The sequence below is a fragment of the Triticum aestivum genome, chromosome 3B, assembly GCF_018294505.1.
Source record: "Triticum aestivum cultivar Chinese Spring chromosome 3B, IWGSC CS RefSeq v2.1, whole genome shotgun sequence".
Classification (NCBI taxonomy): Eukaryota; Viridiplantae; Streptophyta; class Magnoliopsida; order Poales; family Poaceae; genus Triticum; species Triticum aestivum.
This window is the reverse complement of record NC_057801.1, coordinates 491,850,623-491,876,056: the sequence shown is the minus strand read 5'-3', so window position 1 is coordinate 491,876,056 and position 25,434 is coordinate 491,850,623. Positions and strand designations below refer to the sequence as shown.

Sequence of the window (25,434 nt, the reverse complement as noted above, 5' to 3'; positions counted from 1 at the left end):
GTCGGATGACTTGCTAATCACGCCCATTTTTTGAAAAAAAATCTTGGAATGTAGTCATTTTTCTCTTAAAAATATGCTAATCACATCCTTAACTAATAAGGCACGATTCCATACCTTGACTGAACGTGGTTTGTATAAGAAGAAAACAATTTAGTACTAATCAGCAATCTAGTAGACCAGTGTAGCACTAGAATGAAACCTAGAAAAGAAAGTTGTTCGTGTGCTAGTAAACATATATTTTTCAGAACACCCACACACTCCAGCTAGTACAGCACAAGAATCGTCCGTACCAAAAAAAAATACGAGTGCAAGCCACAGAAGTCACACACGCAAAGGATGGTTCACAACAGCAAAGAAGAAAACATTGAATCAGACGTCGAGGGTCTGACACCAAACAAACATCCCACATAAACCAAAACATCAATTTCAAACAGACATAAGCTTAGTTTGAAAGATGGTAAATTTGACATAATAGTTCTTTGACAAAAATGTGTCTATCTATTTCCAATGACAATCCGTCTTACATAAAGCTTAACTCAGTACAAAGTTTCGTATTTTTTTCAAGCTTCATGTTTGAAGAGCAAAAACTATGCAGACATAAAAATGTCCTAAAAGAGCGCATAGCTTCATGCACCCTTTTAGAACAATCCTTCTAATCTCCGCTGGCAAAATTTCCTGAAAAATAAGATTCAATGAAGTGCTTGAGCAGAAGTTCATTACAAGTCAGAAGAGTCAAGATAAATTCAATACATATATGGTCTCTAATTATAATATACTGTTAACTCAGTGCTTTATGGTAGAACATGAGATTTCCTAGTTAACGCTAAGTTCATATTTGTAGGTACAGATAACATGTATGATCCGGCACATACATGCTTAACCGTACAAACTAGACAGAAACACAAGAGGGCCAGCAAAAATAGTATTGTGCATCATGACAGAGTGAAATATACCAGCAAAACAACATTTATATCTAGGAAACGGAAGCTCAAGGAAAAAATGTATCTTTATTAAGAGGGGAATCCCATCTCATATAGCTTCAGAAAACAAGTAGAACATAACATCTTGCAGAGCTTTAGAAAGCAAGTAAAAGGCACGAGGCCAAGCACAGAGCTACTGCTACATATCTTAACAATGAATTATTTTAGTCGTGGATGAAATTTTGCATAATATCCTCAACCAAGTAACTGTCAGGACTGTAAGGATGAAGTACTCAAAGTTATCTAATCCACAATGGCAGCATCAATGGAAAATATAAATGAGAAACTTCTAAAGCAATAAAGAAAAGCAAAGGTTGGGTTTATATGTTTAATGGCTGACCTCATTCCTCCAAATACCCGTCTGGAACTTTTCTATCACGAAGTACTTTGCAAAACTGTTCCTTCTGTTTTTTTAGTTCCCCAAGTAACTATCTGGAACTTTTATATCATGAAGTACTTTGAAAAACTGATGCTTCTCTTTCTTTGACATGGTATAAGAAGCAGCTAGAAGAAAATACTCGTCGGTAGGTTTATTTTTAGGATGTAGCTCTGGCCTGATTTTCATGTCCTGCAGGTCAAGTCGTGCCTTAAAATTATTCTTTGACTTGCCCTCTATGTACGCAAAGTCAAGAAAACCAGCTACACCAGCCAAGCATTCCTCACTTGGTCTAGGAGAAAGCAATAGCTCCTTTATAGATTCTAAATCCATTGATACACTGTGTAACAAAAATAAATATAGTAACTGCTTTGAGTGACAGGGGGCAAAAATAACATATCTGACAACAATGCAGTGGTGGATTTCAAAACAGGGCAGTCCACCAAAAAAAGTGGCAACATATATGAAATGCCAACGTTCTGATTAATTTAACAATAGCACATACAAATAGATCAATATGGTCTTACATGCATACTAAAATTATCAATTTTGCATAAGAGAACTGTACATAATTAATACCTTTAGAAGTTCAAAGAAGACTATGTGGCCTTGTTACTTTGGTAGAGTGGCACTGTTAGAGTAACTTGTTAGAATGGCAAACAATCACACAAATCGTTATCATGTCACTGGTCAACTGTTCATGTACTGGATATAGTAAATTATGTGTATGATTTCTCATGACCGTGTTTTCATGTACTGGATAGCAAATATGATAACAATCAAACAAATGGTAATTACCAAATACCAATACCAATATCTAATTCTTTTCTCCAATACCTCTCATTATTTATCAACAATTTTCATCAGGACAGCAAAAACAACACAGTTTGATTCTGTACTTCAAAAAAATCACATATGGATGCTTTATGCTAGGATAGATTGATCATTGATAGAAGAATGGGGAGGCACAGAAGAGCAGAGAGAGATCTTGCCAGCGTCGGCCGAGCGTCCTGATCTGGAGCGGAGGGAGGTCTAGAGGTGACCGTCGGGCGTCCTGGTCGTCCTGGTTGGCTGCACCTGGACTGGCCAAGCGGAGGGAGGTCTGGCAGGCGCTGTACTAGAGCAGGGTGGTCAGATTTGAACCAGGCGGCGGCGTACCCTCCCCCCAGGCGCCAGCAGAGGTCGCGCGGGACGGCTGGATGCGGGAGTGGCAACACGGGGAGGTGCGGTTGTGCGGCTGCGCGGGCGGCGAGTCGGCGAGGGAGGGGCGGTCCTGGCGGCGAGGCAGGGGCGGCGGCGGAAGGGGCGGCAGCGCCCGATAGGGCTGCTTCGTGGGGGAAAAAGGGACTCCAATTGGGCCGTGAACCCTACCAAATAGGGGTTTTCATATATATTTTTAGCATAATTGTATCATGTATTAGAACTTTTTGTCTCAAAAAAAAATGTATTAGAACTGTTTTTTTTGAACATATGTATTTGAACTTTGAAGTAGTGCAAGTCGCTTGGTTCGCCAGTTTCATCAGATAAAAATAAAAATAGTCTGGTCAACTAGTTTTTCCTTGTTTTTTTCTACGTCACTAGTTTCTCCTGGTTTAGTAGCATTGATGGTTTAGAGCATTTAATCAAGGCCGTCGCTAGGGGTGGTCGATCGATGCAAGGTCAATTGTCTACCTCTTGGGACGTTGGATCATGTTCCAATGTACAAAGGTTTATGTTCACGAAATTGGTCATCTTGTCTTTGTCCATCATACGCATCACACATCTCGTGAAAGGGCCTAACTGACAGTCCCGTCATGGAGAGACGTTAGTCCCAGCATTCTATTTTAGATCCGACTACTGGTATGGTCGATTTCTTAAACTATGGGTGTAGCTGGCCTCGTCTCCCTTATTCTCTGTCGTCATGGAGGTGCAAGCAAAGGTGGAGACTGGACCGATGTGCAAACCTTTCGCATCTGTCGTTCCAAGGGTTTTGAAGGTTTCTTTAGATGTTCATTATTCAATCCTATGCCACCAAGCAGTTCTTCGCGCACAACAAAATTGGCTCCTTTTGTTGGAAGTTGGTTTCATGGGAACTTACTGATATGTGTTCATCCCGGTGAGAGCTATGTCGACACAACAATGACGAGACCATCTATGATAGCTTCGTCAGGGTCTACTCCGACCATCGCTACCAATGTTCATAATCATCTGTTGTTAGTACAACCTTCACCGATGTTCTGGGTGCCGCTAACTGTCTCGGGGCAGAGAAGCATGCTCCATTTGGCTGCCGGGATAGCAGACCAAGGATGCATATGGTTCCTATTCTATTTTAGATCCGACTACTGGTATGGTCGATTTCTTAAACTATGGGTGTAGCTGGCCTCGTCTCCCTTATTCTCTATCGTCATGGAGGTGCAAGCAAAGGTGGAGACTGGACCGATGTGCAAACCTTTCGCATCTGTCGTTCCAAGGGTTTTGAAGGTTTCTTTAGATGTTCATTATTCAATCCTATGCCACCAAGCAGTTCTTCGCGCACAACAAAATTGGCTCCTTTTGTTGGAAGTTGGTTTCATGGGAACTTACTGATATGTGTTCATCCCGGTGAGAGCTATGTCGACACAACAATGACGAGACCATCTATGATAGCTTCGTCAGGGTCTACTCCGACCATCGCTACCAATGTTCATAATCATCTGTTGTTAGTACAACCTTCACCGATGTTCTGGGTGCCGCTAACTGTCTCGGGGCAGAGAAGCATGCTCCATTTGGCTGCCGGGATAGTAGACCAAGGATGCATATGGTTCTAGCTAGTCGTCTTCAACCTTAATGTTTTTTTATATCAACTAGTAGATCATAATCTCACGCTTATAGTAAATCCACATTACCATACCACATCACAAGTAAATTTATGGTTTGATCCCTTGCATGCTAGGTAGGGTACACAATTATAGTGTGCTCGGGGCACCCGGTTTCCCGTGACACTGTCAGTAGCCCCTGGTCCTACCATTTGACGAGGGTTGTAAATAATGTTGCGTCGATGTACTTTGAGCTAGAGTACGGGCATAGATTCTCTAGAATGTCCCCGCTTTGATGGAGCTTTCGCGCGTTCTTTTATATAGATGCAATGCTTGGTAGTTTCATAGCTATTTATGGGGGATGTGATACGATCAGATGATTCTTCAATTATGAAAAACCTATCTTCCATAATTGATGAATCTCTCGCATAGATAGGTACCCTTACTCATAGACATGTAAACAATTAGTATGGACTAATAAGGTATAGTTTTTGGTCATGGCTAGCTTGATTAGATCACACGATGGGAGGGGTGCTCACACTTGCATGTTGTACACTATTCATGAGTACATACACGTTCTTAGTATTTACAAGTAATTCAAAGCTATTCATGAGTACATGCCACTAATTTTGTAATTGTATTGTATAATTTGCATACTAAATTTGATTGAAATGATACAAAAGATTCCTATTGACCATACAAACAACCTCGATCTTGGTGACATTTTTATTTAAGATAATCTTGAGGGCATTTCCAACAGCATAAGTTCTAACTAAATATATTTTTAGCAATATAAACTAAATAAAAATGAAATAAAGTCCAATCCATAATCCAATTGGCCTATCCCCACTTCGCATTCTCCTTCACGGCATCGCCTTGTGTCGTCGGAGAGGAGAACCTTGCTGATGTCGGCGTGCACGCGGAGCCGTAGTTTCGGTCCATTGGGTTCCTGCTAGGATCCGCACCATGATCATGCGTTGTGGTGCCACCATGGTGTCGTGATCATCGTCATTGATAGTAGGCTAGCCTCCATCAACCACTGACTCTCTTGGTCATGGCCACAATGCCGGAGAGTACCTATATATGGGAGAGGGCTTCCTTGCCGCACCTCCTCTTCCTCCACCTTCCATTCACCCAACGTCGCCTCTAATGACCTCGTCCTCGACCGTGTCTTGCGCATGAAGGAGAACATCAATGGCAAGTTCTTCTACTACTACCCCGACGACGGCCACCCCGCCACCCTCTCAGACTGGTACACAAAACCACCGCCGGCAACTCCACGCCCTCCTCCTCCATTGCGGTAGGCCACACCATTACGCTGCACTTATATATTTCTTTTTGTAGGAAATGCACCCTTTTTTTATTGTCCGCTGCAGTTTTTGATGTTGTGTGCCACGAAATCATTGATATGGCAAAAACTGCCATCTCGCCGTCCTGATAGGTGGGATACAGCGACACACCATGATACGTCGTCATAGGCATGTCCTATAGTATCCCATGTTTTTTGAATTAAAAAAACATAAAAACACAAGGACACGGCATGTTTGTTTATTTTTTTTTGGAGAAATGCATGTTTTTTAGGATTTTTTTTTGGAGAAATGTATTTTTTTAGGTGAAACGAGGACACGGCTGGCATACGTGCGTGATAGGCTAGGGATACGGCTCAGCCCATAAACAGCCTCGGCCCATATAGAAAACCTATCCGAGGGGGTCGCACGTACGCTCTCCACAAACGGAGGTGCTTCCAGCAGCAGCGAACGCGCTGCCTCTTCCGAGATCTCCGCCGCCGCCGCCGCCGCCGCCGCCTGGGCTCAATGCCGTCACTGCCGCTGGACTCGACACCACCTCCGCCTCCTGGACTGGACTGGCGACCTCAGTCTCCAGCATCCTCTCCTCCAGACGGCAGGTAACCTCAAACCCACCATCCTCTCATGTCTTCATCTCTGTGAATTGGAGTTCATCCATCGAGTTGCCGGCTGCTGCCCTCGGCTACTCGTTTGATTGAATGCTTGTGAGGGAGCCATCGGCTTGTGCAGTGGAACTGGTCAAGAGCTGTATGTTATTGTTTTGTGATTTGGAGATTAAGTGGTACTCTGGGGTGTCTGTGTTCTACTATGTACAGTACTAGTTTCTTGTGCGTCAGGTGTGAACTTAGTGGACCGCATCACAATAATATTGTATGCACTGGATCAAGTGGAATTATTCTATAAATTTTAAAGACGCCATGTTTCGTAAACAAGTACTTATACTGATGAATTAGATTGTGTTCATCTGGTTTTAGGTGCCCTGTACTTATAAGACGCCCTGTTCTGTAAACAGGCGCCTGATTATCTAACCAGGAACACATGATTTGAATATTGGCAGCTAACTACGATGGCAGCTAATTTAGGGCGTAAGGCGTAAGATACACTGTCGTTGCTATCTCGACGCCTAGTGGAAATCTGTTTCTAGGTTCTGCATGCCATTCATGATCAGTGTATGTACAGGCAAGCGTGCACCTCACCTGGCCAGACTATCCAGTGACACAACTTAGAATTAGAATTACAGGCAGGCGTGCACCTCACCTAGCTATGCATTTCTCAACTTATTGTTCTGTTACTAACACTACTACTTATCCCTGTTAAGCAGGACCCGAGTGAATAATGTCAAAAGCCCGAAAGGCCTGCGGTGGACATTGTCATTACCTGAAGATAGCTGACTGAATATTGTGACATCTCCTGGAACATCAAACAGTGGGTGCATGCTTTTGTGTAATCTCGTGGAAATTTACTAGATGTACTGTACTCAGTTTTTGCAAGCTCTTCCCAGATTTACAATGAGTCTGTTGTGGGTGGCTCACAGATCTTGTGTCCGGCTGCTCATTTGACTGAATACTTGCGCTGTTGCTGCTTTCTACCCAATACCCATGAATAATTGCTGCTTGGCTGCTTGTTGTTCCCAGTCAATTAGCAATTTCAGAATTAAATTAATTGGGCATGCAATTGATTTAGCGCAATCAATGTTGTATATATGTGTATTTCTAGATCGTCTAGTGATAATAATCTGGTACAGATTCGGTCTAGCCTAGCACATATATTTCAGGAAAGTAAGTATCACAGATTCAGCGTAGCCAGCACATATTATTCAAGTAAGCAAGTATCACAGATTCAGGCTAGCCCGGTGCATGCCTTTCAGGAATATAAGTATCTTGTAGAAAGTTTGTATCATTACTTTGAGTTCCTTTGATGAGTTTACTCTTCTACTCAATATACTTATGTGCTCATGTCATTCCATGAATTAATGCAGAGGCAATGTTGGAGAAGATGGTGTCCCAGATCACATAACAGAGATTGTGCAGAGCACTATGGATATCTACTTTGCTGACAGGGAATTTAGGTGTAATACATAGTGCTTTTTCTGGTAAGGGTTCTGCAGGCCGTACAACAATATGCATATCTACTTTACTGACAGGGAATTTAGGTGTAATACATAGTGCTTTTCCTGGTAAGGGTTCTGCAGGCCGTACAACAGTAGATGTAAGATCATTTTGGTGTAGTATATCCCAATTATCACTATGAAAATACAGCAGATGCTTGTCTGTCCATTTCCACATTAATTATTATATTTCTCGTATCTCAATCTCATCTGCTAGTTTGATATAATCCAATGGGTGATAGCATCACAGTTTACCAAGTACCCATCCTGGTTACTTTGTTATTTAGGTAAAATGTAAGATACCATGACCTTTTACCAAGTACTCCCTCCGTTCCAAAATAGATGACCCGGCTTTATACTAAAGTTAGTACAAAGTTGAGTCATCTATTTTGGAACGGTGGGAGTACCTGTCATTACATTATGTGCAAAATAGGTTATACATTAAATTCCAAATCTGTTGAACATTTGTTTATACTGCATGCTTATAGTTTGTAGCTTGTGGTTGTACATCTATTTCTATGTCGAGTTATTTATCATTCTACTCTTGCAGAATGTTTGCGGGGAGCTCGGTTAGTGTCGATGCCTCAAGGGTTTATGAATAACAGTTCCATGTTGCTTAAAGGCATTGTAATGCTGGCTACTGGTTTCCAGGTATATGTTTATGTAGTCATATGGACGCGCTCATTGATAATTCATATAGAATGTTTATATTCTTTATAACTTTGCCATGGATGAACCTATTCTGGATAATGAGGAGTTAGCAAGGGGAGTTTCTTATTGCAGAGAATTGGTGATGCTTTTGCTTCAGGATACTTAATTGCATGGCCTTGAGCTTTTGTAAGTTAAAGTATTTTTTCTTTCATATTTCGAATTTATATTTGTATACGTTTAATCACATATAACTGTAAGGTTTAATTTTCTTTTACAGATTCAAAAGAAGGATAATTGAGTTGCAGCTGAATTCTTCGGCTGGATCAAGCAGCAAAGAAGATTTTACTTAGCAATACCTGTAGTTTACATTGATAGATTGAAAAATGTAATATCATTCCCAAGATCTTTTTCTTTGGTCGAATTGATGCATCTGCTATGGTGTAATATTCTACATAGTTGTGTTCTCTATAGTCAAATTGATATGAATGATATTCTGTTGCACCAATAATATTGGTATTTGTTTATTGTAATGCATATGTATCCTACACTCTTATATATAATAAATATATTGATATTTTTAATTTGTGCATGTGTTGTCCTTCAATTTCTCTATCTTTTTTATGGTGCTAAGCAACATAATAATAAATAATAATAATTACCTGTTTGAGCAATTGCATTGATTTTATATTAAATAAATGTATATTACATAAATGGTTACCTAATTTTGTGGTTAATAACTAAAAAAGAAATACATTAATTATGTCACCATACTAATATAGTAGTGTTACTGATGGTGTTACTATAGCTATAGATATGTTACTAGGTGATTGACAACTATAGATTATAGTGTTATGATATTTTGATATTGTGTTACAAGTGTGTTACTATAGTTACAAAAACATGTTACCACAATGTTCTATATTTAAAAAAATATGTTACTACGAGTGTTACTATAGTTGCAAAAATGTGTTACGGGTACGGTTGGTAACACATAATATGCATGTTACTATAACATAAATGTAACACAATTTTTAATCTATTGTAACACCTACTATATGTGACAACGGACACCTCTTAGTAACACGGTCTAATGGAACACATTTCAAAATGTGTTACTACTAGGGCTAGTAACACTGTTTTGGGCATGTAGTAACATAACACCGTGTTACAAAAGCTCTGTCCTGTTGTAGTGATTCAGCAAAGCGGTATTGATTTCACAAGACTCAACATCATTAAGAGGAGCAATGGGAGTACTAAAGAAATCATTATTATTGGTATTGGAGAAATCACACAATTTGGTATTATCTTGCGCCATGGCGACAAGTAATCCAACACACAAGCAAACAAAAAGGCAAACGAAAGAGAGAGGAGATTGGGAAAGAGAGGGCGAATAAAACGGCAAGGGTGAAGTGGGGGAGAGGAAAACGAGAGGCAAATGGAAAATAATGTAAATGCGAGGGAGATGAGTTTGTGATGGGTACTTGGTATGTATTGACTCCCCGGCAACGGCGCCAGAAATCCTTCTTGCTATGTCTTGAGCTTGCATTGGTTTTTCTTGAAGAGGAAAGGGTGATGCAGCAATAGTAGCGTGAGTATTTCCCTCAGTTTTTGAGAACCAAGGTATCAATCCAGTAGGAGGCTCCTCAAAAGTTCCACGCACCTACACAAACAAATAAAGAACTCGCAACCAACGCAATAAAGGGGTTGCCAATCCCTTCACGGCCACTTGCGAAAGTGAGATCTGATAGAGATAGTATGATAAGATAAATATATTTTTGGTATTTTATAATATATATTGGAAAAGTAAAGATGCAAATAAAAGTAGATTGAAAGCTTATATGATGCGAGATAGACCCGGAGGCCATAGGTTTCACTAGTGGCTTCTCTCAAGATAGCATAAGTATTACGGTGGATGAACAAATTACTATCGAACAATTGATAGAAAAGCGAATAATTATGAGATTATCTAGGCATGATCATGTATAACGGCATCACGTCCGTGACAAGTAGACCGACTCCTGCCTGCATCTACTACTATTACTCCACACATCGACCGCTATCCAGCATGCATCTAGAGTATTAAGTTCATAAAGAACAGAGTAACGCATTAAGAAAGATGACATGATGTAGAAGGATAAACTCATGCAATATGATATAAACCCCATCTTTTTATCCTCGATGGCAACAATACAATACGTGCCTTGCTGCCCCTGCTGTCACTGGGAAAGGACACAGCAAGATTGAACCCAAATCTAAGCACTTCTCCCATTGCAAGAAAGGTCAATCTAGTTGGCCAAACCAAACTGATAATTCAAAGAGACTTGCAAAGATAACTCAATCACACATAAAAGAATTCAGAGGAGATTCAAATATTTCTCATAGATAAACTTGATCATAAACCCACAATTCATCGGATCTCGACAAACACACCGCAAAATGAGTTACATCAAATAGATTTCCAAGAAGATCGAGGAGAACATGGTATTGAGATCCAAAAAGAGAGAAGAATCCATCTAGCTAATAACTATGGACCCGAAGGTCTGTGGTAAACTACTCACAACTCATCGGAGGGGCTATGGTGTTGATGTAGAAGCCCTCCATGGCCGATTCCGCCTCCGACGGAGCGTCGGCGAAGGCTCCAAGATGGGATCTCGCAGATACAGAAGGTTACGGTGGTGGAAATAGTTTTTCGTCGTCTCCTCTGATGTTCTCGGGGTACGTGGGTATATATAGGAGGAAGAAGTAGGTCGGTGGCTGCCCGAGGGGCCCACGAGATAGGGGGGTGCGCCTATAGGGGTGGGCGCGCCCTCCACCCTCGTGGCCTCCTCGGGTGCTTCTTGACTTGCACTCCAAGTCCTCTGGATCACGTTTGTTCCAAAAATCAAGCTCCCGGAGGTTTCATTCCATTTGGACTCCGTTTGATATTCCTTTTCTTCGAAACACTGAAATAGGCAAAAAAAACAGCAATACGAGCTGGGCCTCCGGTTAGTAGGTTACTTCCAAAAATGATATAAATGTGTTAAGTAAAGCCCATAAACATCCAAAGCGGGTAATATAATAGCATGGAACAATAAAAAATTATAGATATGTTGGAGACGTATCAGCCGCATGGGCTGAGCTCCATAGGTTGTCCGGGCTTGCTATGAGGTCTGTCATGGATCATCTTTGGCCGAAGGGACCAAGGCCGGACAGTTATTTTGGTTTGGTGCAACAATTCTTTTGTGCTGTGTCGCATATCGACGCTGTGAAGAGGTCGGCTTGCATAGAGGGCGCGCGGATGGCTCTTGCCCGTGTAAATCATACTAGGCAGGGATGGAGGCCACCGCTATTGCAACTCGGGGTCCGGCGGGGGGCCAGGACCCATCCGAGCACTATTTTATAGAATTTCTAGAAGGCGCTGGTTTAATAGAGGCTCAGTGCTCGAAGAGTACCATGTTCGAATGACATGTATCTGAATTGTAAAAACAATGCTATTTTGATTATAAAGGTTGTGTTTATACTTTTGCCCGAAAGTATTATAGTGCCTCCTGTGCGGCCGTTTATGTATGTATATAACATGAAAGAGTTTGCAGTCGTCGGCTTCAGCCCCCACGCATATAATGTGGGGGTGCTCGAAAAAGCGCGTAATCACACTTGATCCAATGTCTTGGTCCATTAAGGAGGTGATAGTGCGGTGAACCAGGCAATCGGACTATATAGCTTTAACACTTTCACTTAGCCATAGGAGTTTGACGGTGGGGCTACTATATAGCCCCTGGTTCTTCCGTGTTCATCCGAATATGGTGCGCATTCGTACATGACCGGGAAACCGGTCCTTCGTTAATATGGAGGAATCGTGAAGATTCCGCTGAGTCATCGAGTGGTTGACCAGTCTCATCCTATATCATGACAGTCAGTTTTCGGCTTTCTCTATTAAGGTGCTCATCCATATGAACTAGGGCACAATCGCAGTAGTTCTCCCGGTGCCACCTTAGCCGATAGAGCGGAACATAAGGTAGCAAAACATGGGAGCCGGGAAAACCCAACATTTGACCAAAGACATGATTCAGAGCTGATGCATATAAGGCCAAACTCGCAATGCGGAACACTCCCTAAGGTATTCGGACTTTACAACATATACTGGGCTGAGTAACGCCCTCGATAATGAGCCCTGAGTTTCCTGGTACATGCGTTAGTCTGACATGACGAAATGCCAATAACGCCAGTATCCCTCCCGGTTGTGTTAAGTGTCCAGAGGGGAAGAAGCAACAAGAGACATTAAAAAAGGTTTACGCAGGGTCTTAATCTAAAAAGAAACCTTTGAGCGGGGCCCTGTTGTACGTCTGCGCCTTTATCTCCATTGTGCCGTGTCCTGGAAGGCTGTAGCACGATGATCATATGAAAAAAGGAAAAACCCAGGTGAAAGACTTCGTGCGAGAAATTGGTTATTCTGAACTGATCATGAAGATGCAATCTGATATTGTATTGATAGGGTCAAGCCAAACTATGGGCTTTTTACATGTGTGCAGCCCCTAGCGCCACCTATGGGGGTATATCCATCGTCCCAAGCTCAGGTTTATCTAGGCTGTTACAACAGGTGGTACGCCAGACTCGTCTAACCAGGTTCGTGGTCTTGACGACCGATCATTTATTCTGGTTGGAGAGGTCGTTCAGTGTTCGACTGCTAGAGCCGCCACATATTCTTCCACACATAAAGAACGCTCTATATTTCCGCTAACTGTGATGATGCCATGTGGACCGGGCATCTTAAGTTTGAGATAAGCGTAGTGCGGTATTGCATTAAAACGAGCAAAGGCCGTTCTTCCAAGTAGTGTGTGATAGCCGCTTCGGAATGGAGCGATGTCGAAGATTAATTCTTCGCTTCTGAAGTTGTCGGGAGAACCGAATACAACCTCTAGTACTAGAGAGCCCGTGCATCGGGCCTCGACGCCTGGTATTACTCCTTTAAAGGTAGTATTGCTTTGGCTAATTCTTGACTGGTCTATCCCCATTTTGCGGACGGTGTCCTGGTATATCAGATTAAGACTACGGTCGCCGTCCATAAGGACTCGGGTGAGATGGTATCCATCAATTATTGGGTCGAGCACCAAGGCAGCCGACCCCCCGTGCCGGATACTAGTCGGATGATCCCTGCGATTGAAAGTGATCGGGCAGACCGACCAAGGATTGAATTTGGGGGCGACGGGCTCTGATACGTCTCCAACGTATCTATAATTTATGAAGCATTCATTCGATATTATTATCTATTTTGAATGATTATGGGCTTTATTATACACTTTTATATTACTTTTGGGACTAACCTACTAACCGGAGGCCCAACCCATATTGTTGTTTTATTGCCTGTTTCAGTATTTCGAAGAAAAGGAATATCAAATGGAGTCCAAACGGAATGAAACCTTCGGCAGCGTGATTTTTTGGAAAAATATGATCCTGGAGACTTGGAGTTTACGTCAGAAGATCCTCGAGGCATCCATGAGATAGGAGGGCGCACCCCCCCTGTAGGGCGCGCCCCCTGTCTCGTGGGCCCCTCGAGCACCTCCCGACCGACTTCTTTTGCCTATATAAGCCTACGTACCCTAAAAACATCGAATATCAAGATAGATCGGGAGTTCCGCCGCCGCAAGCCTCTATAGCCACCAAAAACCTCTCGGGAGCCCATTCCGGCACCCTGCCGGAGGGGGAACCCATCACCGGTGGCCATCTTCATCATCCTGGCGCTCTCCATGACGAGGAGGGAGTAGTTCACCCTCGGGGCTGAGGGTATGTACCAGTAGCTATGTGTTTGATCTCTCTCTCTCTCTCGTGTTCTCTCTATGGCACGATCTTGATGTATCGCGAGCTTTGCTATTATAGTTAGATCTTATGATGTTTCTCCCCCTCTACTCTCTTGTGATGAATTGAGTTTCCCTCTTGAAGTTATCTTATCGGATTGAGTCTTTACTTTCAGAACACCTGATGTATGTCTTGTCGTGTTTATCTGTGGTGACAATGGGATATCATGTGCCACTTGATGTATGTTTTGGTGACCAACTTGCGGGTTCCGCCCATGAACCTATGCATAGGGGTTGGCACACGTTTTCTTGACTCTTTGGTAGAAACTTTGGGGCACTCTTTGAAGTACTTTGTGTTGGTTGGATGAATCTGAGATTGTGTGATGCATATCGTATAATCATGCCCACGGATACTTGAGGTGACAATGGAGTATCTAGGTGACATTAGGGTTTTGGTTGATTTGTGTCTTAAGGTGTTATTCTAGTACAAACTCTTGAATAGATTGATCCGAAAGAATAACTTTGAGGTGGTTTCGTACCCTACCATAATCTCTATGTTTATTCTCCGCTATTAGTGGCTTTGGAGTGACTCTTTGTTGCATGTTGAGGGATTTTTATATGATCTATCTATGTTATTATTGTTGAGAGAACTTGCACTAGTGAAAGTATGAACCCTAGGCCTTGTTTCCTACCATTGCAATACCGTTTACGCTCACTTTTATCATTAGTTACCTTGCTGTTTTTATATTTTCAGATTACAAAAACCTATATCTACCATCCATATTGCACTTGTATCACCATCTCTTCGCCGAACTAGTGCACCTATACAATTTACCATTGTATTGGGTGTGTTGGGGACACAAGAGACTCTTTGTTATTTGGTCGCAGGGTTGTTTGAGAGAGACCATCTTCATCCTACGCCTCCTACGGATTAATAAACCTTAGGTCATCCACTTGAGGGAAATTTGCTACTGTCCTACAAACCTGTGCACTTGCAGGCCCAACAACGTCTACAAGAAGAAGGTTGTGTAGTAGACATCAAGCTCTTTTCTGGCGCCGTTGCCGGGGAGGCTAGGTAAGCGGCACTCACTCACACCCCGTCAACTAAGCTCTTTTCTGGCGCCGTTGCCGGGGAGGTGAGTGCTTGAAGGTATATCTTTAGATCTTGCAATCGAATCTTCTTGTTTCTTGTTTTATCACTAGTTTAGTTTATAAAAGAAAACTACCAAAAAAAATGGAGTTGAGTTTGTCTCATACGCTTCGTCTTTTTAATATCTTTCGTGAGTATGATAAAAAGGAAAATTGTGCTCAAGTGCTAGAAGAAGAATGCATTAGAATGTTTGGTACTAGATCTTTGTAAGATGAGCATGATTGCAATGTTGTCAGTATGAATTCCTTGAATATCCATGATGCTAATGATATGCAAAGCCACAAGCTTGGGGAAGCTATGTTTGATGAAGATGATATGTTTTGTCCCCCAAGCTTTGATGAGAAAATTTATTATGATGATAGCATGCCTCCTACCTATGATGATTATATTGATGAAAGTGGGTTCGGAAGAGTGTCAACTTTAGGAAGTAGTGATCCCACTATTTTGGAGGATGTTGGATTTTATTGTGATGAATATGAAAGTGGATTTGGAAGAGTGTCAACTTTATTTAGTGATTCCACTATCTTGGGAGAGGTTTCAATTGATTATGATGAGAACGAAGTTGCTACTTATGATGATTATTGTGATGAAACTTATGCTATAAAAGGTAGTGATGATTATATTTATAAAACTTGTCATGATTATGATTACCCTTTTTCTGAACATTACTCATTTAATGTGGAAACAATTTTTAGTGTTCAAGTCTCTTATGATACTCCCACTATTCCGAATGAAAAGAATTTTGTTTATGAGCAGAGTAGTAAAAATTCTATGCTTGTAGATCATGAAAGGAATGCTTTAGGTGATGGTTATATTGTTGACTTCATTCATGATTCTACTGAAAATTATTATGAGCGAGGAATATATGCTTGTAGGAATTGCAATAATATCAAGTTTCCTCTCTATGTGTTGAAAATCTTGAAGCTATGCTTCTTTTACCTTCCTATGCTAGTTGATTATTGTTCCATAAGTTGTTTTCTCATAAAATACCTATGCATAGGAAGAGGGTTAGACTTAAATGTGCTAGTCATATGCTTCATGATGCTCCTGTTATGTTTCAATTCTTATCTTTTATGTGAGCATCATTGCCATCATCATGCCTAGCTAGAAAGGCATTAAAGAAAAGCGCTTGTTGGGAGACAACCCAATATTTATCCTTACTGTTTTTTTGTGTTCACATGATTATGCTACTGTAGTAATCATCTTTTATAGCTTTTGTTTCAATAAAGTGCCAAGTAAGACCTTTCGGATAGCTTACGGTGATAGTTGTGTTGATCCTGCTGAAAATCAGAAACTTTTGCACCCAGTAAATTAGTTTTGTTAATTCACAGAAACGTGCTTCTGATCTGATTCTTTTTGATATGGGTTGGTACACAAATTGCTTAGGACTTCCTAATTTGGTAGGATTTTTGGAGTTCCATAATTATACGTTTGATTCAGATTACTACAGATTGTTCTGTTTTTGACAGATTCTGTTTTCTATGTGTTGTTTCCTTATTTTGATGCATCTATGGCCAGTATTAAGTGGTATGAACCATAGATAAGTTGGAGTACAGTAGATATTACACAAATATGAATTTAGAATGAGTTCATTACAGTACCTAAGTGGTGTTTTTATTTTATTATACTAACGGAGCTTACGAGTTTTCTGTTGAGTTTTGTGTTGTGAAGTTTTCAAGTTTTGGGTAAAGATTCGATGGTCTATGGAATAAGGAGTGGCAAGAGCCTAATCTTGGGGTTTCCCATGGCACCCCAAGGTAATATTCAAGGACAACCAAGAGCCTAAGCTTGGGGATGCCCCGGATGGCATCCCCTCTTTCGTCTTCGTCCATCGGTAACTTTACTTGGAGCTATATTTTTATTCGCCACATGATATGTGTTTTGCTTGGAGCATAATTTTATCTTGTTAGTATTTGCTTGCTTTTAGTTAGATTAATGTTTTCCATCTTTAGTTTCAATAAAAATGTCAAGGATAGCCTTTTCCATGCTTATTTTGCTAGTATACATGTTGCTGTTTGAAAACAGAAAGTTTACCGCTGTTGCAAAAATTCCCTAGAAAAGTAAGAGAATGATATAATGTTGAAACCTTTTCCATAATGAGCTATGATAAATTTAATACAGTGGGAATTTTATTTCATAATTTTTGGAGTTAGGGAAGTAATGATACTCTTGCATTCTTTACAGACTGTACTGTTTTGGCAGATTGCTGTTATGTTTGCATTGTTTGCATATGTTTGCTTGTTTAATGATTCTGTTTGAGGATAGGAGTATTAAATATGCAGAGGCATTTAGTATGCAATGTTGAATAATAATTTTAGTGATTTGTTACAGTAGAAAATGATAAAGTCTTGAATTGGTTTATACTTACCTATCTCACGAGTTCTTGTTGAGTTTGTTGTGGATGAAGCTTTTGAGAAATAGAGAAACCATGATATGAGAGGAATTAAGGAGACACAAAAGTTCAAGCTTGGGGATGCCCAAGGCACCCCAAGATAATATTTCAAGAAGTCTCAAGCATCTAAGCTTGGGGGTGCCCCGGTAGGCATCCCACCTTTCTTCTTCAACAACTATCGGTTAGTATCGGTTAAGCCTAAGTTTTTGCTTCTTCACATGAGTTGTGCTATCCTTGCAATGTCATTTTATTTTGTTTTTCTTTTTGTTTGAATACAATACCAAGATCTGAAATTCTTAAATGAGAGGGAGTCTTCGCATAGTTACATAATTATTTAGCTACTCATTGATCTTCACTTATATCTTTTTGGAGTAGTTTGTCATTTACTCGTGTGCTTCACTTATATCCTATGAGTAAATGGTTGAATGAGTTGAATGTCATAAATCTGAAATTATATATGTTTCATTTTCTTATCCCATGGGGAGTAATGACTTCACATCTAAGAAGTAGATGTTGTAAATTTATTGAAGGTTAGCAAGCATTGTATTGGTCATTTGAACAATTCATGAAAGAATATTGAAGGAAGAGAGATTTCACATATAAATATACTATATTAGACATCTTTTATAATTGGGAGCACTCATTAAGTATGACATGCTAAAGAGTTGATGTTGGACAAGGAAGACAACGTAATGGTTTATGTTTTCCGACATCTCAGTTAAAGTATATTGTCATGAATCATTCAAACATGTTGAGCTTGCCTTTCCCCCTCATGCTAGCCAAAATTCCTTGCACCAAGTAGAGATACTACTTGTGCTTCCAAATATCCTTAAACCCAGTTTTGCCATGAGAGTCCACCATACCTACCTATGGATTGAGTAAGATCCTTCAAGTAAGTTGTCATCGGTGCAAGCAATAAAAATTGCTCTCTAAATATGCATGACTTATTAGTGTAGAGAAAATAAGCTTTGTACGATCTTGTTATGGAAGCAATAAAAGCGACGGACTGCATAATAAAGGTTCATATACAAGGGGCAATATAAAGTGACGTTCTTTCGCATTAAGATTTTGTGTATCCAACCCTAAAAGCGCATGACAACCTCTGCTTCCCTCTGCGAAGGGCCTATCTTTTACTTTATGTCTTTTATTTTATGCAAGAGTCAAGGTGACCTTCACCTTTCCCTTTTTCATTTTATCCTTTGGCAAGCACTTTGTGTTGGGGTGATCCTGATATATATATCCAATTGGATGTAAGTTAGCATGAACTATTATTGTTGACATCACCCAAAGGTGAATACGTTGGGAGGCAATACTATAAGCCCCTATCTTTCTTAGTGTTCGATTAAAACTCCATAACCATTAGTATTGTGTGAGTGTTAGCAATTGTAGAAGACTATATGATAGTTGAGTATGTGGAGTTTGTTATTCCTGAAAGTAAGATGAATTGCAATTGTTTAATGACTGAGAATGAAGTTTGCTAGTTTTCAAGAAAGTTTATGGTCTATGCTTTGACATGTGAATTGCTTGTTACTTTATCGTGAGAAGTTTTATGAGATGAACTACTTTTATGACATATTATCATGCTAGAAAAGGTGATTGAAATTATTATTGATCAAACTTGTGCACCTTCTAGCATTCACACTTCATAAATTATTTCTTTTATCATTTACCTACTCGAGGACGAGTAGGAATTAAGCTTGAGGATGCTGATACGTCTCCAACGTATCTATAATTTATGAAGCATTCATGCTATATTATTATATGTTTTGAATGATTATGGGCTTTATTATACACTTTTATATTGCTTTTGGGACTAACCTACTAACTGGAGGCCCAGCCCATATTGCTGTTTTATTGCCTGTTTCAGTATTTCGAAGAAAATGAATATCAAACGGAGTCCAAACGGAATGAAACCTTCGACATCGTGATTTTTTGGAAGAATATGATCCTGGAGACTTGGAGTTCACGTCAGAAGATCCTCGAGGCAGCCACGAGATAGGAGGGCGCCCCCCTGTCTTGTGGGCCCCTCGAGCACCTCCCGACCGACTTCTTTTGCCTATATAAGCCTACATACCCTAAAAACATTGAATATCAAGATAGATCGGGAGTTGCTCCACCGCAAGCCTCTGTAACCACCAAAAACCTCTCGGGAGCCCGTTCCGGCACCCTGCCAGAGGGGGAACCCATCACCGGTGACCATCTTCATCATCCCGGCGCTCTCCATGACGAGGAGGGAGTAGTTCACCCTCGGAGCTAAGGGTATGTACTAGTAGCTATGTGTTTGATCTCTCTCTCTCTCTCGTATTCTCTCTATGGCACGATCTTGATGTATCGCGAGCTTTGCTATTATAGTTGGATCTTATGATGTTTCTCCCCCTCTACTCTCTTGTGATGTATTGAGTTTCCCTCTTGAAGTTATCTTATCGGATTGAGTCTTTACTTTGAGAACACTTGATGTATGTCTTGCCGTGTTTATCTGTGGTGACAATGGGATATCACGTGCCACTTGATGTATGTTTTGGTGACCAACTTGCAGGTTCTGCCCATGAACCTACGCATAGGGGTTGGCACACGTTTTCTTGACTCTTCGGTAGAAACTTTGGGGCACTCTTTGAAGTACTTTGTGTTGGTTGGATGAATCTGAAATTGTGTGATGCATATCGTATAATCATGCCCACGGATACTTGAGGTGACAATGGAGTATCTAGGTGACATTAGGGTTTTGGTTGATTTGTGTCTTAAGGTGTTATTCTAGTACAAACTCTTGAATAGATTGATCCGAAAGAATAACTTTGAGGTGGTTTCGTACCCTACCATAATCTCTACGTTTGTTCTCCGCTATTAGTGGCTTTGGAGTGACTCTTTGTTGCATGTTGAGGGATTGTTATATGATCTATCTATGTTGAGAGAACTTTCACTGGTGAAAGTATGAACCCTAGGCCTTGTTTCCTACCATTGCAATATCGTTTACGCTCACTTTTATCATTAGTTACCTTGCTGTTTTTTTATATTTTCAGATTACAAAAACCTATATCTACCATCCATATTGCACTTGTATCACCATCTCTTCGCCGAACTAGTGCACCTATATAATTTACCATTGTATTAGGTGTGTTGGGGACACAAGAGACTCTTTGTTATTTGGTTGCAGGGTTGTTTCAGAGAGACCATCTTCATCCTACGCCTCCTACGGATTGATAAACCTAGGTCATCCACTTGAGGGAAATTTTCTACTGTCCTACAAGCATGTGCACTTGCAGGCCCAACAACGTCTACAAGAAGAAGGTTGTGTAGTAGACATCAGGCTCTACAGCGTATATGTCTCGGAGTGCGCGTTTGCGCCTTCTCTTTGGTATGTGAGTTGCGTAAATCATATTCACTGTCTTGACTTCTGGTGGGAATTTTTTCTGTCCCCCATTGGTCGGCTGGCGAGGCTATCCTCGTCTTCACTTGGCGTCTCCCTCCCTTTGTGTTCGGTGTTTAGCTTGCCGGCCTGCTTGAAAACCCAGCATTCTCTGTGGGTGTGATTTGCAGGTTTTTCAAGGGTGCCATGAATCTGACATAATCTGTCTAGAATCTTATTTAGGCTGGACGGTCCATCTCTGCTCCCTTTATATGGCTTTTTCCGTTGACCGGGTCGAGAGCCCTTGAATCCGGCATTGACCATCGTGTTATCTGGGTTGTCTTCATTGTTTCGACGCTTGTTTTTATTGCGTCATGGCTTCCCATTGCCATCCCTGACTTCGGATGTGCCTGGGTCGTTGGTGCTGCTATAGGCCAGTCAACTGTCCTCGCCCGCACAAAAGCGGGTCATAAGGCTTGTTAGGGCCGCCGTTGTCCTCGGCTTTTTCTGTCTGAGGTGTCTGGCAAGCCATTCGTCCCGAACACTGTGCTTAAAAGCCGCTAAGGCTTCGGCTTCCGGGCAGTCGACGATTTGATTCTTCTTAGTGAGAAACCTGTTCCAAAGCTTTTGGGCTGACTCTCCGGGCTATTGAATTATGTGACTTAAATCGTCTGCGTCTCGAGGTCGGACATAGGTCCCTTGAAAATTGGCCCTTAAAGCATCCTAAAGTTCTTCCCAACTTCCAATCGAGTTTTCGGTGAGGCTTTTCAACCAGTGCCGAGCTGGTCCTTTCAACTTGAGGGGCAGGTATTTTATGGCGTGGAGATCATCTCCGCGAGCCATGTGGATGTGAAGGATAAAGTCCTCAATCCAGACCCCAGGGTCTGTCGTTCCGTCGTATGCCTCTATATTCACGGGTTTAAATCCTTCTGGAAATTCATGATCCAGCACCTCATTGGTGAAGCACAGGGGGTGCGCGGCACCCCTAAATTTGGATGTTTCATGGCATGCTGTCGACGGTTGTTGTGTTCGGTGTTGATTCTGAGCTGGTATTCGATTAATATGATCGTTTTGGTGGTTGTGATCCTGCGCTAGGGCACGCTTCCTAGATACATAGATGGACCTGGCCATACCGGATTTTTTGTCCAGGAGCTCACGTAAATCGTGTGCTGACTTGTGTGCGGCGTCATTAGCCGCCCTGTCGCGGCCACGAGGCGGTTGGTCTGGCTGATCGGCCGTATTATTTTTCGGCGGAATGGGCTCGACGGCCTCGTCGTCTAATTCGGGCAGTAGCTTGCGCTTTGGATAGCTCTTTGTGTGGTGATCTCCACCGTATTTTTCTTCAGTGTCAAGGACTTTGTTCCATCTACGGTTGAGCATATCCTTCGCGGCCTTAAGCCTTTGCTTCTGCTTCTTCAAGCTCCTCGCGGTGGCAATAAGCCTTCTCTGGAGGTTCTCTTGCTCCAAGTGTTTTTCCGGGATGATGAGTGCGTCGTCGTCCGGGCTGTTCTCCTCTCCGAAGACAGGTTGATGAATTTTACCCTCGGGATCACTGTCATTGGACATCTGCTCCGGACTATATTCACCATCCCCTAGCTCATCCTGCTCCATCGCTGGGTCCATGGGGTTGTCATTTCCTTTGGAGTCGACTGGGGTGTTGTTTTTTCTCGCGCTATTATCGCTATTTTTACTGTGGCGGGATTTAGAGCGGCGCCTACGTCGTGGCTTTGGTTGCTGCTTGATGGGATTGTCGTCCGTTGCATCCTTGCCATTGCTTTCTTTTGGGGTGTCCACCATGTATATATCATATGATGAGGTGGCTGTCCAGCGCCCCATGGGCGGTGGTTCCTGTTCGTCTCCAGCATCGTCGTCCATACCGTCAATGTCTTCGGAGTCGAAATCAAGCGTGTCAGTTAAGTCATTGACAGTGGCTATGAAGTGGGTGGTGGGTGGGTAATGAATTTCTTCGTCGTCCGCTTCCCACTCAAGCCGGACATAGTTCGGCCAAGAGTCTCCTGACAGGGAGAGAGACTTTAATGAATTTAGCACGTCGCCCAAGGGCGAGCGCTAAAAGATATCCATGGAGGTAAACTCCATGATCGGTGCCCAATCAGATTCGATAGGCACGGACGCACGCGGTTCGGAGCCTGTAGACGGAGACGAGTCTGAGGGTCCGATGACACCAGCCTCATAGGAGGTGAGGTCAGTGTTCGGCTCTATTGCTCCTGAAGGTGCGGCCTCCTTGGAGGGGTCCATCCACCCGTCCTCGGACGGCACGATCTGCTCCGGATTGATTCCCGGGGCTGCCGCAGGCGCGATCTCCCGAACACTGTCCGATGGCAGATCTAAGTCATGCTCGTCGTGACTGTTCGGCGCACCTGACATGGGCTCGAATCCGTCGAAGATCAAGTCTCCGCGGATGTCGGCAGTATAGTTCAAGCTTCCAAACCTGACCCGATGGCCACGGGCGTAGCTATCGATCTGCTCCAGATGGCCAAGCGAGTTGGCCCGTAGTACGAAGCCGCCGAATATGAAGATCTGTCCAGGGAGGAAAACCTCACCCTGGACCGCGTCGTTGAAGACGATTGAATGAGCCATCAAGCCTTATCATGACGACACAGTGGAACTCTCAATGAAAGCACCAATGTCGGTGTCAAAACAGCGGATCTTGGGTAGGGGGTCCCGAACTGTGCGTCTAAGGCTAATGGTAACAAGAGGTGGGGGACACGATGTTTACCCAGTTTCGGGCCCTCTCGATGGAGGTAATACCCTACTTCCTGCTTGATTGATCTTGAGGATATGAGTATTACAAGAGTTGATCTACCACGAGATCATAGAGGCTAAACCCTAGAAGCTAGCCTATGATTATGGTTGTTTTTCTTGTCCTACGGACTAAGCCCTCCGGTTTATATAGAAACCGGAGGGGGCTAGGGTTACACAGAGTCGGTTACAGAGAAGGAGATATATATATCCGAATTGCCAAGCTTGCCTTCCACGCAAAGGAGAGTCCCATCCGGACACGGGATGAAGTCTTCAATCTTGTATCTTCATAGTCCAACAGTCTGGCCAAAGTATATAGTCCGGCAGTCCGAGGACCCCTTAATCCAGGACTCCCTCAGGGGTAGGTTTGTAATATCCCAAATTTTCAATTTGGAATGTTATACATAGGTCATCATTGCATATCATATTTTATTGCATTTTTGGTTGATCCTAGAAATTCTAAGCAACTCAAGGACCCATAGAGAGAGTTGGGGATTTCGTTGTTTTCATATTTGAGTTTTTCTCAAATTTTGAAAAGAGGATCATTTGGTTTTAATTATTTTTCTCTTCGAATATTTCAAATGTTAAAATAAAAGAGAGGGGATAAAATCACTTCTCCAAAATCAAAGAAATATTGCAGGAAAATATTAAAATCAAATTTTATTTTATTTGGATTTTTATTGCTATTTTTGTTGAATTAGAAAAAAATGCGGTTTTCAAGATTGCATTAGTAGCTCAAATAAATGTTCACTTTGTCCGCAATATTTTTAGAGGACCGTGAAAATTTATTTTAGGATTTTTGGCCTCCGTTTAGTATTTCTTTTGTTAGTTTTTCTGCGTCAGATTTATTTTAAAAAAAGTGCACCGACCTAACGGGCCGTGCCCGACCCGGACACCTCGCCCGGCCGGCCTTATAAGCCGCAGGCCACCCTACCGCCAAACCCTAGCCGCTGCCCTCGATCCTCGTGTCGCCACCGCCAGCCGGCGCCGCCGCCGTCCGCCGCCGCCTCCCCATCTCGCCGCCGTCCCGCTGACCGCCGCCGCCGCCGCTGGAGCCGCCGGACCTTGCCGAGGTAGCCGCCGCCGCCGTCCCGGTTTTCCTGGAAAAACCGATGGTTTTTTTTTCGAAACCCTAGATCTAGTTTTTTTAGATCGGTTCGGTTTCCCGGTTAGTTAATTAACGGATGTTCGTCCGTACGTTTGTTTTAACGAACGTTGTTCATCAGTTAGCCACAGACAGCGAACGTTCGTTCGTTAGCCTGTTCGTCCTGTTTTATTTTTCCAGGGTTTTTTCCGTGATTATTTTTTATCGCGATTTCTGCCCCGATCTTCGTTTTAGTTTATCTTTTCGCTCGTTTATCCAAATTAGGTGAAACAAGCGCGTAGATCTTCATCTCGAAGCCCTCTTTCTGTTTAACCAACTTGAGCAAGATTTTGGTACTGTAAAATTTGACTTTAGTCCAGATTAGTAAACAAATTTTGTTTCTTTCGTAGTTTGAGTTTCGTTGCTCCATTTCAGTTGATTCTTTTTGCAAACCAGAGTTCTTCAGTTGAACTTTCTGGTTAGATCTTCTTATTTGAGCTTTACTTGTGCTTCTAGTTGAGTGCTTATGTATGTTATTGTTTGCTTTCTATAGAATTCCCGGAGTGCAAAGCGTGCTACTACGAGTCTCTAGGTTTTGCGGATCATCAGCAAGGCAAGTAACACTTTGATCATATCTCTCTATTACCCAATTTTATGCATTAGTTACAACCCTCAAACATTGCATGGTTAGGATCTGATATAACATGTGGGTTTGGGAAGTAGATGATGAGGTAGAACC

The 25,434-nt window shown here is 42.1% G+C and overlaps 2 long non-coding RNA genes across 3 annotated transcripts; one reads left to right on the top strand and one right to left on the bottom strand.

Moving 5' to 3' along the window:
- Positions 1-408: 408 nt before the first annotated feature.
- On the bottom strand, positions 409-2,713 carry LOC123065586 (uncharacterized). The gene is made up of 2 exons (XR_006431078.1): positions 1,321-2,713; positions 409-675 (listed from the first exon to the last, which is right to left on the bottom strand). It is a non-coding gene; the product is annotated as an uncharacterized lncRNA (long non-coding RNA).
- A 3,126-nt stretch (positions 2,714-5,839) lies between these two features.
- Positions 5,840-8,684, top strand: LOC123065585 (uncharacterized). Of its 2 annotated transcripts, XR_006431077.1 has the most exons (6): positions 5,840-6,036; positions 6,759-6,862; positions 7,416-7,529; positions 8,095-8,195; positions 8,328-8,381; positions 8,473-8,684. It is a non-coding gene; the product is annotated as an uncharacterized lncRNA (long non-coding RNA). The 2 variants fall into 2 exon arrangements; XR_006431076.1 differs by having other exon boundaries at positions 8,095-8,381.
- Positions 8,685-25,434: the final 16,750 nt, after the last annotated feature.